The 14,899-nt window shown below is 40.5% G+C and overlaps 1 long non-coding RNA gene across 1 annotated transcript in view; it reads right to left on the reverse strand.

The window, feature by feature from the left end:
• LOC143443057 (uncharacterized) overlaps positions 1-14,899 on the reverse strand; it is a 50,233-nt gene that overhangs the window by 10,101 nt on the left and 25,233 nt on the right. The window lies entirely within an intron of this gene.

Below are 14,899 nucleotides of genomic sequence, written 5' to 3' on the forward strand. Positions count from 1 at the left end.
AAACGGGTACAGACTGCTTCTTTATAGGCTTGTAAAGGAATTGTTCTCACGGGGGTTAATGTTGGTGTCTTATTGCCCAGAGTTAAAGCCCATGCTGAATGTTGTTTCTAATCCCTGATTTCCTTGGAACATTCCAGATAATTCTCTAAGGGTCTAGGAATAAAGAGCCAAAGAGTCAGATGGAAGCCAGTACCCTGGGCTAAATGGTTCATCTTCATACCTCCGTCGATGTTCCCCTGCTTGAGCATAACCCAGAACAGTAATGTGGACTAGGAGCCTAGAAGTTGAGAGACACAGATTTGCATCTCCTCAGTGTCCCTTGACATCTGGGCCAACAAGTGAAGAGTGTGTGAACTTAGCATGCATGCAGTGTCTGGGAGAACACTTGTGAAAGCTGTGATGAGAAGCGCAGCTGTCCCCCCGGGTGTTTCATGATGGCTTTAGTGTTAGCTGGGGTGGGACGATGTGAAAGACAGGGTTTAAAATAAATAGCATCTTGGGATTCTGTCTGCTAGGATAAACAGATGTGTGCATTAATGACTCCAATAAAAGCAGGATGGAGGCTCTACCACAAAGTTTAAAAGGGTCTAGAAATAGTATCCCAAGGGAGAGGCTGTGAACACTGGTCACAGATGATAGACAAGAGCTTTCTGGAATAAAAAAAAAAAAAAAGCATGAAAATAACCAGAACTAGGAACATTCAGAGGGTAGCCTCAAGAAACATCAAGCTCTGGAGCTTCTTCTAAAACATTCTGCAGGTTGTATTCTGTGGGTGTGAAGAAGAGCAGATGTAAGAGATCTGAGAAACAAGTCAGGACCTCATCTCCATAGTAAGACAGAGCCATTGGAGGCTTTTCAGGAAGGGCATGGCACATTCTATCAGAAGAGGTAAGCAGTGATAGACAGTCAAGCACAGAGCAGGGGGCAAGCCAAGGGACACTCAAGCCAGCACCGCCTTCCCCAGTGACTCTTCTGCACTGCTTCACAGGAATTTAAGAGATGTCTTCCTGTCTGTTAACAGCGCACCTGCAATTGTGTCAGCTTTTTATATGCAATCTGCATACTCATACTTTCCCATGTTTAGTAAGAGGGTCTCCAGTGGACAAGACTCACCCAGGTTCCCTCCTTCCATGGAAATAGTTAAATAATTAGTAGGGAGATGACACATGAGTGAAATACATCACTTGGAACCAGGAGGACTGTGTGTATATGTACACATATCAGCACATACAAATGCATGTGTGTACACAGAACATACACGTGCACATTTACACACATGTCCTTATATGTACCTGCATTTATGAACACAAGGACTCCTACTCCATGACAATACTCATACACATACATACTTGCACACAGGCACATGAGTACACACACAAGCACAGCAATGTACATGAACATGAACACATACTGTGCATCACAACACCATCAATGGCTCAGGACAGTAGCTGTTCCTCACCCATCAGCATTCCCAGGCCAGTGTTGAGACTTTCTAGGTTGATTTGATGAAAATGGGATAGGAGGTTGGTGAGGGATAGTAAAATGGCCTCAAGGCAATAGGGGGAGATTTGTGAGAATTAGTTTTTGAGAAATGCAAGATGTAGACAGCTATCTACAACCAAGACTGAGGAAAATGACTATGGCATCCATCCATAGAGAGTAGGTCTCGTAGGCAGAGCTATTTTTAAGCCTAAGGGAGAACTAAAGATTGGTGTCACATCATGCCATGAAAGAGTTAAGGTCAATAAATGATGAATTTTGAGTAATAGAAATAGGTCATCAATGGAACCAATTTTACCCCCAACATGGCCTCTGCTTAATCCAGAGCAGGACCATATACTGGTAGCTAAAGAAAGTAAGGACACACAAGGACAAATCCGTTGGAACACTGAGGGTCAAGAAGGAAAAGAGTTTGTCAAAGCAGTCCCAGATGGAAAAGTACATGAAGGTTTTTGCTCATCGACAGACATATAAGCAAGTTAGAAGAAGAAGCTCATCTTGGGTAGATCAGGATTTCTGTCTGACAGTTATCACCACCTCCATTCAAATAAGTGGAATCATGCAGGGTGGTTCTTAGGATGAACATTGTATAGATGATATTCAGGTTAATTGTGTGAAATGAGTAATTTTCCATTTTCCCAGGTGTGGACAAGTTGAAAAAACTTTGGAGGCAAGACCTGGTGTGACAAAGCTAGGACACTCTTCCAACCAGATTTTGGTTAAGTGTGTAGTGCAGACCTGTGGATTTAACATTTGAAATATAAATGCTCGCTCAGAGGATGTGTATATGTGCTTGCTTTCATTCAAAAGGAAAGAAAAAAAAGTCAGAGTGCTCCAATGTGGTAGCACCAGCTTCCCTTTGCTCCAGCAAATATGTGTTGCACATATGTTAGACCGGACATCAGAAGGCTGGGTTCCTTGGAGTTGGAAGACAGCTCACATCTTCACATCTTCACATCTTTGTTATTTCTGCAGGTTCTTGCTAAGATGTAGCCCAGGCTGACTCTCCTCTGACTTCTAACTGAAGAGATAAATTCATGCAGAGAAGTTGCTTATTTATTGCTTATTTATAAACACATCTGAGATCCCTAGATTTGAAAAATGACAATTCTGCTTTTATCTGGCACTGCACACAGCAGGATTTGACATTATAATGCAACTTGATGGTTTTAAACCCTCAGAAAGAAAACAAGGATGGATTTAAAATAAGAAAACTAGTTATTTTGAAAACAAACAAACAAACAAAAAACCCTGATCTTTGCCCCCTCCCCCCAAAAAATGATTTGAAAAAAATGTAGCAGACAAACATACAAAGTGCAGAGGAAAACAGCTCATTCTGCTGTATGTGACCCTGAAAGGTTGACAGTCAGCGGAGTGTGGACATGAAAGGCCACTTATGTATAATGCTTAGACAGAACTGTGATGATGGCTAGTTAGAAGTCTAGTCTCCATGTGTATGTGGTCTTTCTGTTTTTATTGTTGTTATTAAAGACCAGCCTTAGTCCATGGTGATCTGATAGGATGCATGGGAAGCATAAAATGTCACTCAAAAAAGTATTCTTCAATTGACTCTCAAAGGGATGTAGAGTTAGCAGAGACATGCAGCTGTTTGGTGACCTACTCACGTGTCTATACCCCAGAAGTTCATCTCACTGAAAGGAGCTGAAAGAAGGGAACTGAGAGAGAGGCAGGGCCATGTGCTGAGGGAGAGCTGTGGACATGGCCAGGGACATTTCACCAGCACTTTCACGGACATCTAGGACTTCTCAGTCACTTTTCCGGACTGTGGGATTTGTTCCAACTCTTCCCACAGTTCTCTAGCAAAAGTCTTCAATGAGGGAAAGTTCAGAAATTCCTAGAAAGTTGAGCAAAAACGTTTCTCTACTTGCCCTCCTCCAAGAGTTCCTTGAGAGGATCAACATAAAGCATAGCTTGAGAGCAAATACTGAATGCCTTTCCCAAGAGGAGGAGTAATTTTCTGTTAATATAATATGCACTCAACTAAAATAGGAACCAGGAGAAGGAAACATTGGCAACCAAGAGACCAGCAAGAAGCAGGTATGGCAGACATGAAATAATGCTCACAGGAGTAAAGCAGAGTCAATGGAGATACTATTAAAATAGATGATGAGCACATGACTAAGCAAGAGGGAGCCAGAATAAGCAGAAACTTGAAAACCTTGTGTATAAAGAGAGTAAACCCAGGACAGAGAGGATGGTTGTCACAATGAAAGGACTGTCAATGGAACCAGCTCAATGATAAAAAAAAAATACACAAGCATATTATATATTATATGAATAAAGATTCAAGAATTAGGTATAAGAAAATTTAATAAGAAGCAAAAGATAATCTTGACTTTAAAAATAACTAACAATTTGTAGATTAGCAAAACAAAGTCATATATGAAATGAATGAGGATGGGTGTATTTTTCACTTTCAATTTTCACAACAGTAAGATGTATAATAAAATGGAGAATTGTACAGAATCTTGATGAGAAACGGTTTTAAGTTACAAACTTATTTCTAGAGATGTTCTTATTTATTTAAAACACATATACAAAAAAAGAATGAGAGAGGGAGGGAGAAAGAGAGAACATATATTTAGATAGCAAAGGCATAGAGAATATCAACATGCAGGCTTCCCACAAAACACTCCTCTGAAGCAAGTACCATCTCCTCCTAGATCCACCCCACCTCCCACCCTCCACTGCAGAAATAACCCAACTTTGTGTCCTCATCTACTAAGCCCCATTAGTGCTGGCTATATATTCTTAAGAGTGTGGCCATCCACTGGAGCATGATAGACCTACCAGGGGCCACACCCTTAAAATGAACTAACACCCCCCCCTCTCCAGATGCTATCCATTACCAATATGCTTCCTGAGGGAATTTTGCCACTTGTTTCCATGTAGTGTTTGGTTTGGCTTGAGTCTGCACAGGTCTTGTGCATGCTGTCATTACTGCTGTGAATTTCTATGTGCAATGCCCCACTGTGTCTAGAAAATTGTTTTCTTATAGTCATCCACTGCTTCTGATTTTAAAAATCTTTCTGTCCCCTCTTCCAAAATGCTCCCAGAGCCTTGGGAAGAGGGAATGTGATTTAAGTATCCCATTTAGGGCTGAAAAAAACCCTACTATTGAAGAAGCAATAGAATCATACACATATATAAAAAGCACTGAAAGGGAACTATCCTGCAATGAGGCAACTCATAGACATGAGCTAACAAATACAAAGTCCCATGTCAGGAAAGGTTGTCTCTATTGATGTTGCTGGTCAGTGAGGTCCTGTAGACCCCAATCATTACAGATTATTACCATTACTCTTGATTATCCTCTAGATCTTGAAGGTAAGACCCTATTGATGAAGAGATTACAAACTTGGGTCATAGAACATGAAGAAATCAAGCTGGAACTCACCTGGAAGCTTTATCCCCTCTGGCTAGCTTTCATGGTGTTGGAAGGAGCTGTTCAAGCTACCAGAGGAGAAAAGTGGTCACCAGCCTTACCCAGCTATGAACCCTTGGAGCTACAATAACAACTAACCTGGCAAGATATGCCCACTGATGAAACAGTGAGAAGAATGTCATACTAGCACCCAACCACTTTCTAACTGGATTTAAGTCTTGCTCCACAAGATGAAACCCACATGTGGCACAGATAATGGGGCCAAGAATCCATAGCTAAATAGGTGAAAGATCCTGGGGAAGAATCTACTACTATCACTCTAGTAATGAGATATAGTGTTAAACCAATTCCTAATGACTTCTCATTATACCATAGATGCAATGCATCTCTCAACCCTACCAAAGAAGTTTCTGTAGATGGTGATTAACTCAGAGAGCCACAATTGGTCACAGTGCAGAGTCTATGAAGTTCCAATTCCCCATTTTGACCTAAAATTTATTTCTTATTGCATTGGACATTTGACATTGTGAGTCAAAGATAAGGCAGATCCTCATCATCATCCAAGACGATCGGGAGCTCAGAGCCCTTTGCTACCTGCAAACCGGAAGTTTGCAGGGTGTACTTCCTGTGGCACATTCAAAAGGCATTTGGAGTTAAGTGAAAGAGTTTTCGTAACTACAGTTGCAGGTTTCTCTCCCTGAGATCCAGGGATAGAAAATAAGTTTAGAGGGCATCGGAGAAATGACCTATGATGTGTATGAATACAAGTGCTGACAACTTCCTCGACATCAATTAAGAGAAGTAGGCAATCTCAATTGCTGAACTCTCTTCAACCCATAAAATAGTAATAATTTAAAGTATATACGTCTTCATGAGGAGAGATGGAAGAAAAAATTAACTGAAATAGGAAAAGAACACATAATATCTAAGAAAGCATCTAAATATAATTTTATTCATATAAAGAAAATTCTAGGATTTTTATTTAGCTATACTAAAAATTATTTTAGAAGTTAATGACAAAATGGCAGTTTGTTACCTTCTGGTTTGGGATGTGGCGGGCAGTATTGGGCTCAGCTGTGTGGTTCTTAAGGCTGTAATTGGGCTTGCTCACTTGTCTGTAGTCCGCAGCTGCATCACCTGGAGGCAAGCTGATATAGCTGGGCCTCATCTGGGGGTCACATTTGCTTCACATGATCTTATTCCCCAGATTAATAAGTCTAGTTCACTTGCCAAACAGGCTGCCTTCAGGGAGGCCTGGCTCAACCTGTACCAAGTCCCTTCTCCATTTTACAGTCAGAAGGTGTGCCAGCCACCCGACCCAGAGACGGGAAAGAGAGCCTGCTTCACAGTAGGAAGAGCTGTGGCAATGTAGGCCTAATGGAGTGAATACAGCGAGAAGATTCTTGCAGTCATTTCTGACTCCATCATAGTAAACACATGGTGGCATAGACCTTTGGGACATCAAGAAACAGAAAACTAATGACCTAGATACATGTGGGAAACAGGAGGCTTGGATTTAGAGAAAGAACTGTATTCAAATCTGGACCCCTTTACCCACTGCAAGGGTGATATCCAAATACACAGACCCTCAGTTCCCCCCTTCTTCTTGTCATCCATCCACAGGTCACCTTGAGATTGCCATCTTCCAAAGTGAGTTAGAAAAGGGAGTGTACCAGATAAGCTTTCATAAGAGAATGATCAGTCCATCAGTGAGTATCTGTGTGGTAGAGTGGCAGAGATTCTGAGAGCTCCCCAGTTCTGAAAGTTGGATGCTTCTGTAATCCCAGTGTGGTGCTAGAGAGTTGGTGCTGGTATTGAATTCATGATGGGAGGCTGAAGATGCTCGAGTGTGAACCCAGCGAAGGGCACTGCTTTCAATGTCTGCCTCTATGTATGGATGAAATGGAGCCTGGACAACTTAGTGAGACCCTGTCTCACAAGGAAATTATGAAGAAAAATATTTTAAAAGTCCAGATTAAGAGGCAATTGACACAGAGCCTATATTGTCTCCTTGCTCTCTAGAAGTTTCTATTGGGATTATTAATTACAGTGATTAAAAGTTTTTAAAAATAAGCATGCTTTCAGAAAACCATTGTCTTCTGTGTTACCCCTCTCCCATCAATCTCTGATGTACACAGACCATGGGTGGCTGGCTCACCACCTATCTACATGTTTTAAATTTTTTGTATATAGAAAAAAAAGGCATCTTACCTTAGGAATTTCAGTCTTTGCATAGCAGCATCTTCAGGTCCAATGGCAAAAGCATGGGGATCCCTCAACCTTCCTTCATTTGGTCACCCTCCCTACCTATTCCATCCCTGCCTTCTCTTTCTTATGCAGATCCTTCCTCCCCAGCCCACCAAAATGTGCTGCCTCTGTAATGATTTCAATGTGCCACCTCCTCTCAGTACTGTTTCCCTGTTAATCTCTAAAACAGGTGACCTCATCCCTAGTCTAAAATGACAGAGTTAAGAGAAAAGTAACATGAGACCTGCGATCATGTGGCCCCTGAGAAGCAAACCAGCTTGTGTCTTCCTCACCGCTGCTCTTGACTGCATCTCTCCTTCCAAATTCATAGAAAATGTCAAATCATGGCACAGGGGTTCTGTCTGGATGGCCAAGACTGTGATCTGGCTTGTAACCATGAAACACATTGTCTTTGATATTAAAACTGTTGATGGCATTCTACTCAATTAGAGTATGGTCTTCTGGTTGCAGCTCAATATCACAAAAGTCCTGTGGAGGACTTGAACTGAGGCAAGAGGCTGCATCTCTAGGAAGGTCATGAGGGCCAAGCCAATATGAACTCTAGCCTGTTTAAGAGGAGTAATGTATACAGAGATCTGAGTCCTTAGAAATGGAAGCAGAGGAGCAGGAATAGAGAACCCCAGATACTGCACAAGCCCAACATAGCCCACCATCATTCAAGAGAGAGAAACAGAGGAATGAGCCAAGGGAGCCAAACACCACAGCTCTGACATAGCTCTTCATGGTGGTCAGAGACAGGGAGAGAAAAAAAGGCAAGAAAGCTAATATGGGCATGTTCTGACATTCTATATGTCTCTCTCCCTGTGTGTGTTTCTCCCTCTCTCATTGTGTGTGTGTGTGTGTGTGTGTGTGTGTGTGTGTGTGTGTGTGTGTGACATGTGCTAGTGCCCACGGAGGCCAAAAGAGGGTGCTGAAGGTGCTGAAAGCACTGGAGGCGGAGTCACAGGCAGTTGGGAGTCTTTGATGGGGTGGTTGCAAATTGAACTCATGTATTCTAGAGGAGCCACACAAGCTCTTAACCACCGAGGCTTGTCAGCGACTTCAGTTAGTAACCCAGAGCAAACCACTGTAACTATCACCCTTTGTCTCCTTGATGTAGCACAGCCACTAGGCTACTGGACAGTGTATGAGTTAGACATTTATACACCACGGCTCTGGTCCCAGGCCCTGCCATCTGAATATTCCCTAGGAATACCCAACATGCCAGCTCACTGAAGATTTTCAAGTACTACCATCTATAATAATGCTACTTGGAATACTACCAGGTTAAGAAGAAGAGTTGAGGAACACACTGATGGCCACTCAGTACCTCTCTGTTCTGAAGGCAGACGGGACATTTCTACGACCTAAGAATGTTAACCCTCAGAAAACCCAACTTGCAGCAAAAATCACAGTCCAAACAGCAGATGATGGGACATTACTCTTATATCATCAGTCCTAAGGAAATTCTTCTTTAACTTATTCACAATTTTTAAGATGGGTACAAGTTAGTGATGGGGCAAAGATAATGTATGTCAAGAAATTGCATAGTGGTTAGGAGCACTGGCTGTTCTTGCAGAGGACCGGGGTTCTGAAGATACCCCACTCCCCAGTGTATTCTCATGGACTGCTGGGATTGCTCTAGAGAACTGGAATGTATATAAACCTTAGTAGAGTAAGAACCTCGCAGACTCCACAGTCTAGCATCTAATTTTTCATAGACTTAGCTTAGGTCCATATTATATGGTTTAAAATGTTTCTTGTTTATTTTAGAATTTTGTAGGTGCTCACTCTCAAGAGATGCCCCCCCTCTCTCAAACAGATCTTAGACTCTGGACTTTGAACAGAATTGGGACTTAACAATCATGGAGACATTTGAAGGAAGAATGAATGCACTTTGATATATGGCCGTGGTGCCTATAGAGGACAGAGACGAGAGTGCCATGATTTGAACGTGAAATGTCTTGAATGGGGTCTCAGGTACATGAACATTTGGTCCTCAGTTAGTGGTGCTGCTTGGAAGGCTGTAGCCCCTTTGGAAGGTGGCAAAATACTAAAGGAAGTATGTCTGTGTTGCAAGAGCAGGCCTGATCTTTTATATATGGCACCACTTGATAGCTACTCTCTGTCTCTTGTTCACCCACATTTGAAGAGGTAAGTGATTCCTACAATATGTCACAGGGACAATTCCATTTCTTATGGTATGTTATGCTGCCTAACTTTGAAGGGTGAGTTTCATTAACATGGGTAATCTAAAACTATCCAACTACTGCCGGATTATAAAGGTAACTTAATTTGAATTAGGAAATGACTCCCAAGCAACACTGAGTTTTTCTGAAACTATGGGGGACCATCTTTCCTGCTTTCAAGTCTTCTGTGAATGCAGGCTTAACTGCCTCCCTGTCTGGCCACAAATGGGACTGTGTGTCACTTCACACGCTAGCAGTCACAGCATAGCTTGAACAGCACAGGTGGAGAGAAACTGCAATCAGCCATGGATCCCAGATTCTGTGCATGATGACAGGTAAACCAACTGTGCTCATGGTCTCTGTTCTTGTCCACTCCTCATTGGTCAGGAGCTATAAGTCAGGGACTGGTAAAAACAAAGCAAAGATGTCCAGAGGCTTGTGTGAACAGAGTCATAGGCCATGCACTGGAAGGACAGGGTAAGTAGCTGCTTCTAAGCTGGCCAGGAGTATGAACCACCTGGAGACCCCATCTGAAGGGAACAAAGGCGAATGAGGGCTTTAGTTTCATGATAAAACAATAAAAAGGTCATTATTTGCTTTATTCTTTTGAAATCTCAAGTCCTCGACATCCATTAGCATTCTCCAATTTGAATCTGAATCCAACTTTAACAACATCACGCCTTGTTTTCAATGCATTTAGTAAAACTGCCATTGAAAGCTGGTGAGATGGCATAGTGGTTAGGAGCACTGGCTGTTCTTGCAGAGGACCGGGGTTCTGAAGATACCCCACTCCCCAGTGTATTCTCATGGACTGCTGGGATTGCTCTAGAGAACTGGAATGTATATAAACCTTAGTAGAGTAAGAACCTCGCAGACTCCACAGTCTAGCATCAAACTGCACAAATAAGAAACTGAAACATGGACATACCGACTGATTCTCTATCACAGAGATAACAAGCTGAAGAGGCAAACACAGGGCTCCTAGAACCTGAGGTAACATTTTCCCAATATTAAAAAACTTCAACCACAGATCTTTGAGATTTATGCTATAAAACAGCAGAAGAGCTTTTAAAAAAGAATCACTTTTAGATAATGTACATAAGTTATACAGTTTGTGGGTATTAATTTTGTACACTTGACGGAATTGAGACGTGCCATGGAAATAAATGAAGAGTACTTCTGACTGTGCCTGAAAGTATTTCCTGAGACACATAACTAACAAGGGAAGACCTGCTCTGAAGGTGGGCAGCACTGTCCACTAAGCGGTCCAGGAAATGAATATATATATATATATATATATATATATATATATATATATATATATGTATATATATAGTTCATTCAGTAATGAACTCTATTAGCACAGATGCTCCCTCCCTCCTCTGTGCTCCTCTCTCCTGCCTGTCTTGTTCTCTTTCTTTCTCTGTTTCCATGACACCATGAAGCAAACTGCTATTCTCCACTATATGCCCTGCCATAATGGAACAAAACCTCTTAAAGCTTGTAATCCAAAATATCCACATTTATATATAATTTTCATATATATAAAATGTATAATATATAATATATTATACAGAATATTATAGTATACATAATTTATATATAACTATATAACATATAATTTAATGTGTTTAATATAAGATACATATATTATAGATCATATAATATGTAATATTATGTATCATACAATATAATATGTATTAATGTAGAATACATATTAATATATTATATATTAATATATCCTAATAAACAATATACAATTTAATATAAAATATATAACATATAATGCATAATACATAACACACAACACATATAATGTGTAACATGTGACATATATTATAACATATAACATATACCATACATGTAATGTGTAATGTGTTCTATGTAACATATAATACATAATATTAGATGTAATATATAAATATGTAATATAATAGATAATAAAATATATAATAGATAATTATGTGTATCATATTAATATATCTATTAATTTATATACTTATATTAATTAATCACATATAATAATTATATATAAATACATATAATTATATGTAATTATAAAATATACAATATTTTATATATAATATATAATGTTATATATTATACATATCATAATATTTAATACATGATATATTAATTTTATATCATTTTCATTCTAAAAATCTCTGGGGTTATGTTTTCCCACAGAATCTGTAAAGTAACTAAGGAGAGAATTGAGTGAGAATGGCCATATATTCATTATTCTGAACAAAGCAACATAAGTTATCAAATACCATTAGAAATTATATGAGTTAATTTTATCATCACTATGACAAAATTCTCCACAGAAGCAGTTTATGGAAAGAATAGTTCATGCTAGCACACTGCCTGAGGGCACTGTCTCTCATGGTGGAGCAAACATGGTGGAAGGAAGGTGAGGCAACTGTTCTCATTTGATCACTCTGTCCAGGACCTCAGCCCAAAGAATGGCACTTCCCACATGCAAGACTTCTATTTTAACTTTAGTTAAATCTCTCTGGAAACATCCTCATTAATATTTTCACAGGTTTATCTTGCTGCCCATTCTACATTCTGTCATGGTAACAGTGAATATTTCCCATCACAGGCAGTAAGTGAAAGATGATGTCATGAACCCTGACATTAGGAAGCAATTTCTCTCTTCCCTCCCACTTTGCCATGTGATCATTGTTTCCTTGCATCTACCCATTCAGTCTTGAGGACAGAGAACTATTGCACCCCGTGCCTCCCAACTTCTCTTCAAATCACTTCTATTAGAAACTCTCCCATCACCTTTGTATACACACTATACCAAATCCTTTTCCCCCACACAAAGCTAAGGAGTGCTCAGCATGTAGGGACCTTAGAAAATGTCACCAGTGTTACAGAACTCAGTACAAAGAAGCCAGCCTGCGAAAGAAGGCACGAGTGTATTCTGCTATCTTAGCAAGTGATCTTGTCAGGATTTATTCGTTTGGGACAGTGAGCTCTCCTGGTAGCCTTTGTTCATGTCTTTGTCTATGGAGCTGGTACTGTTCTTGCTTTAGCTTTTCTCTTAATGAAGCTATGTCCACCCTTTCAGTGTGATGGGAATGGGCCCTGGTAGCTTCTGTGTTCATATGCTGACAACCACAGTGGAGAAACTTTCCATGCAGTCTCTCAGTTCACTCTTGTCAAGGCTCCAATCTCTTGAGAAAAAGAAGTAAATTGTTTTCTATGCTCCCTCTACATAAATTTTGTTTTTCATAAACAAATTTATTTTGAAACCCAAGGAGGCCCATATTAAGTCATTTCTTGGAAATGAAAGAAAACATGTTAACCAAAGTGAGATGGTCCTGTACCGTGTATATTAGTGTTGTGGATATTGTGTCTCAGAACTGGGCTTCAAGTGCTTCTGTGGGACTGAAGAGAGGCTAACAGAGCCATACAAATCACCAGCATTCCATCAAGGAATAGTCTTGCTGTCCCATGAACCTCAGGTTTTCTTTACTGTCTTAGGTGTCCATGATGACCAGAATCTGACCCCCAATCAGAGTCTCCACCATCCATATTCACATGTCTTATCCATAGGGTACTCTGCTTTACTCTATGTTCCTTTTCATTCCCCACATGCATCATCTGTACACTGCACCAGTCATGATAGGAAGCATTGATTGGACAGAACCTCTTACACAACATGAGAATCTAGAAACTGGCCACTCACCCTACTAACAATGCTATTCAAAACAGGAGGTCACCCATCAGCATTAGTGTACATAGCAAATGAAAGCTTGAAAATTGAGGATGCCAACATGCACAGATGTAGACACACACATTCTCATGCATGACATGCACATACACAGTTCTCTCACATATACATACTCGGGAGCACACAAGCACACATTAGAATTGTGTATTGAATATACACATATATGTGTGCTTGCCAAGGCCTAGTCTGCAGACAGCTTTCTGTGGACATAATGGTAAGTATCTTAAGAGTTTGTAACTGGTGTGAGAGGTTGATTTTACCACAACGGTTGGCTGAAAAGGTCATTGAAAAAATGCAGATGGAGATTAAGACACAATGGCTCTATTGGTTCTGCAGCTTCTCTAGAGGGAAGTTTCAAACATGGAAAAGGTCTGGTCACATCTATACAGACAGGTGAGGCTCAATTTTCTTAGTAACAATCCCATGAGCACTTCTGAAAGTTGATTGTAGATGTCAACTTGAACATGATTTTACCTAGGGATGCTCAGCTAGAAAGCTTTCTCATGGTGAATACTGTGTCTGGTGCTTCAAGATCCTGTGTGTAGGCTTAGATTTTCCAAAACCTACTTTAATTAAGATTTTTAAGTGCTTCAACCTCCCTTCTAGCCCTCTGAACAAAGGTAGGAGAGAATAAAGATTAATAGAAAACAATATGTGGTCCTGTTTAGAAGTAGTTTTTCCAAAAACATGAATCAGTAGTGGCAGGTCAGTCCAATTAGCAAACACCAACCATGAATCAGTAGCAGCAGTTCGATCCAGCAGAAACCACAAGGCTCCACTGAATTGGCACAAGTCCACTGAAGTGGCAAGAAGCAGCCAAAATACCACGAGAAGTTTCTGGTGCTTTTCTCTCTACAGTCATGACAAGCAAAGACCAACAAAATGCTGCAAAGCATACCAATGCACGAGCATTGTTCACTGTCTGTTGGGTTATACTTTCATTCTTCCCAACATCAGACACCCTCTCAAGCATCTGTTTCAAAATAACATCCTCTCACATGTCTGCTTCAGCAAAACATCCTCTCATAAGACAGCTTCTAGAAAAACATCACATGACACAACTGAGTCTCCAAAGAAACCAGAAATTTCCACTCCACCTGTATCCCACTATGATGGATAGCAATCTTGCAGCATGAGTCAGAGTAAACCCTTCTCTCCTCAAGATGCTTTGGGCCGGTCATTTATCACTGCAACAGGAAAAGAAACTAAGATGGCCTCTACTTGTCTCTCCATCCATTTTATTGGCTCTGCCTCCCTGGAGAATCCTGACCTCTCCCTTCTCACATGGATTCCTCATCCTTCTCTAGACCTCCATGACCATCTCCTTCCTGAGGGCCCCTTCTCTTAGGACCCATGCCAGGAAGGCTTCCTCTACCTCCTAAAGATCTTATCCTGCCCAGGGAAGAAACTCAGTCCCAATTCCTCCAATTCTCAGAATTCCACTAAGCCTTATCTACTCTCCCCTAGTCTATCATACTATTTTTTTCTTGCTGAGTTTAGCACTGTTTCCTCACTATAAATATTATATCTTTGCCCCCCTTATTTACTGTTGGTATCTGGGGACCTAAACCCAAACCTGATGTCAGGGAGTGCTTGAATCAGGTGGAAACAACTGAACCTAAAGAACACACAAGAACATGGAAGAAAGTGCCACAACAAGTTCTCAACCTTCCTAATGATGCGTGCTGTGTTGACCCCAACCATAAAAATATTTTTGTTGCTACTTCATAACTGTAATTTTACTGCAGTTATGAATCACAATGTCAATATCTGATATACAGAATATTTAATATACAACCCCTGTGAAACGGT

This window comes from Arvicanthis niloticus, chromosome 7 (assembly GCF_011762505.2).
Source record: "Arvicanthis niloticus isolate mArvNil1 chromosome 7, mArvNil1.pat.X, whole genome shotgun sequence".
NCBI lineage: Eukaryota > Metazoa > Chordata > Mammalia > Rodentia > Muridae > Arvicanthis > Arvicanthis niloticus.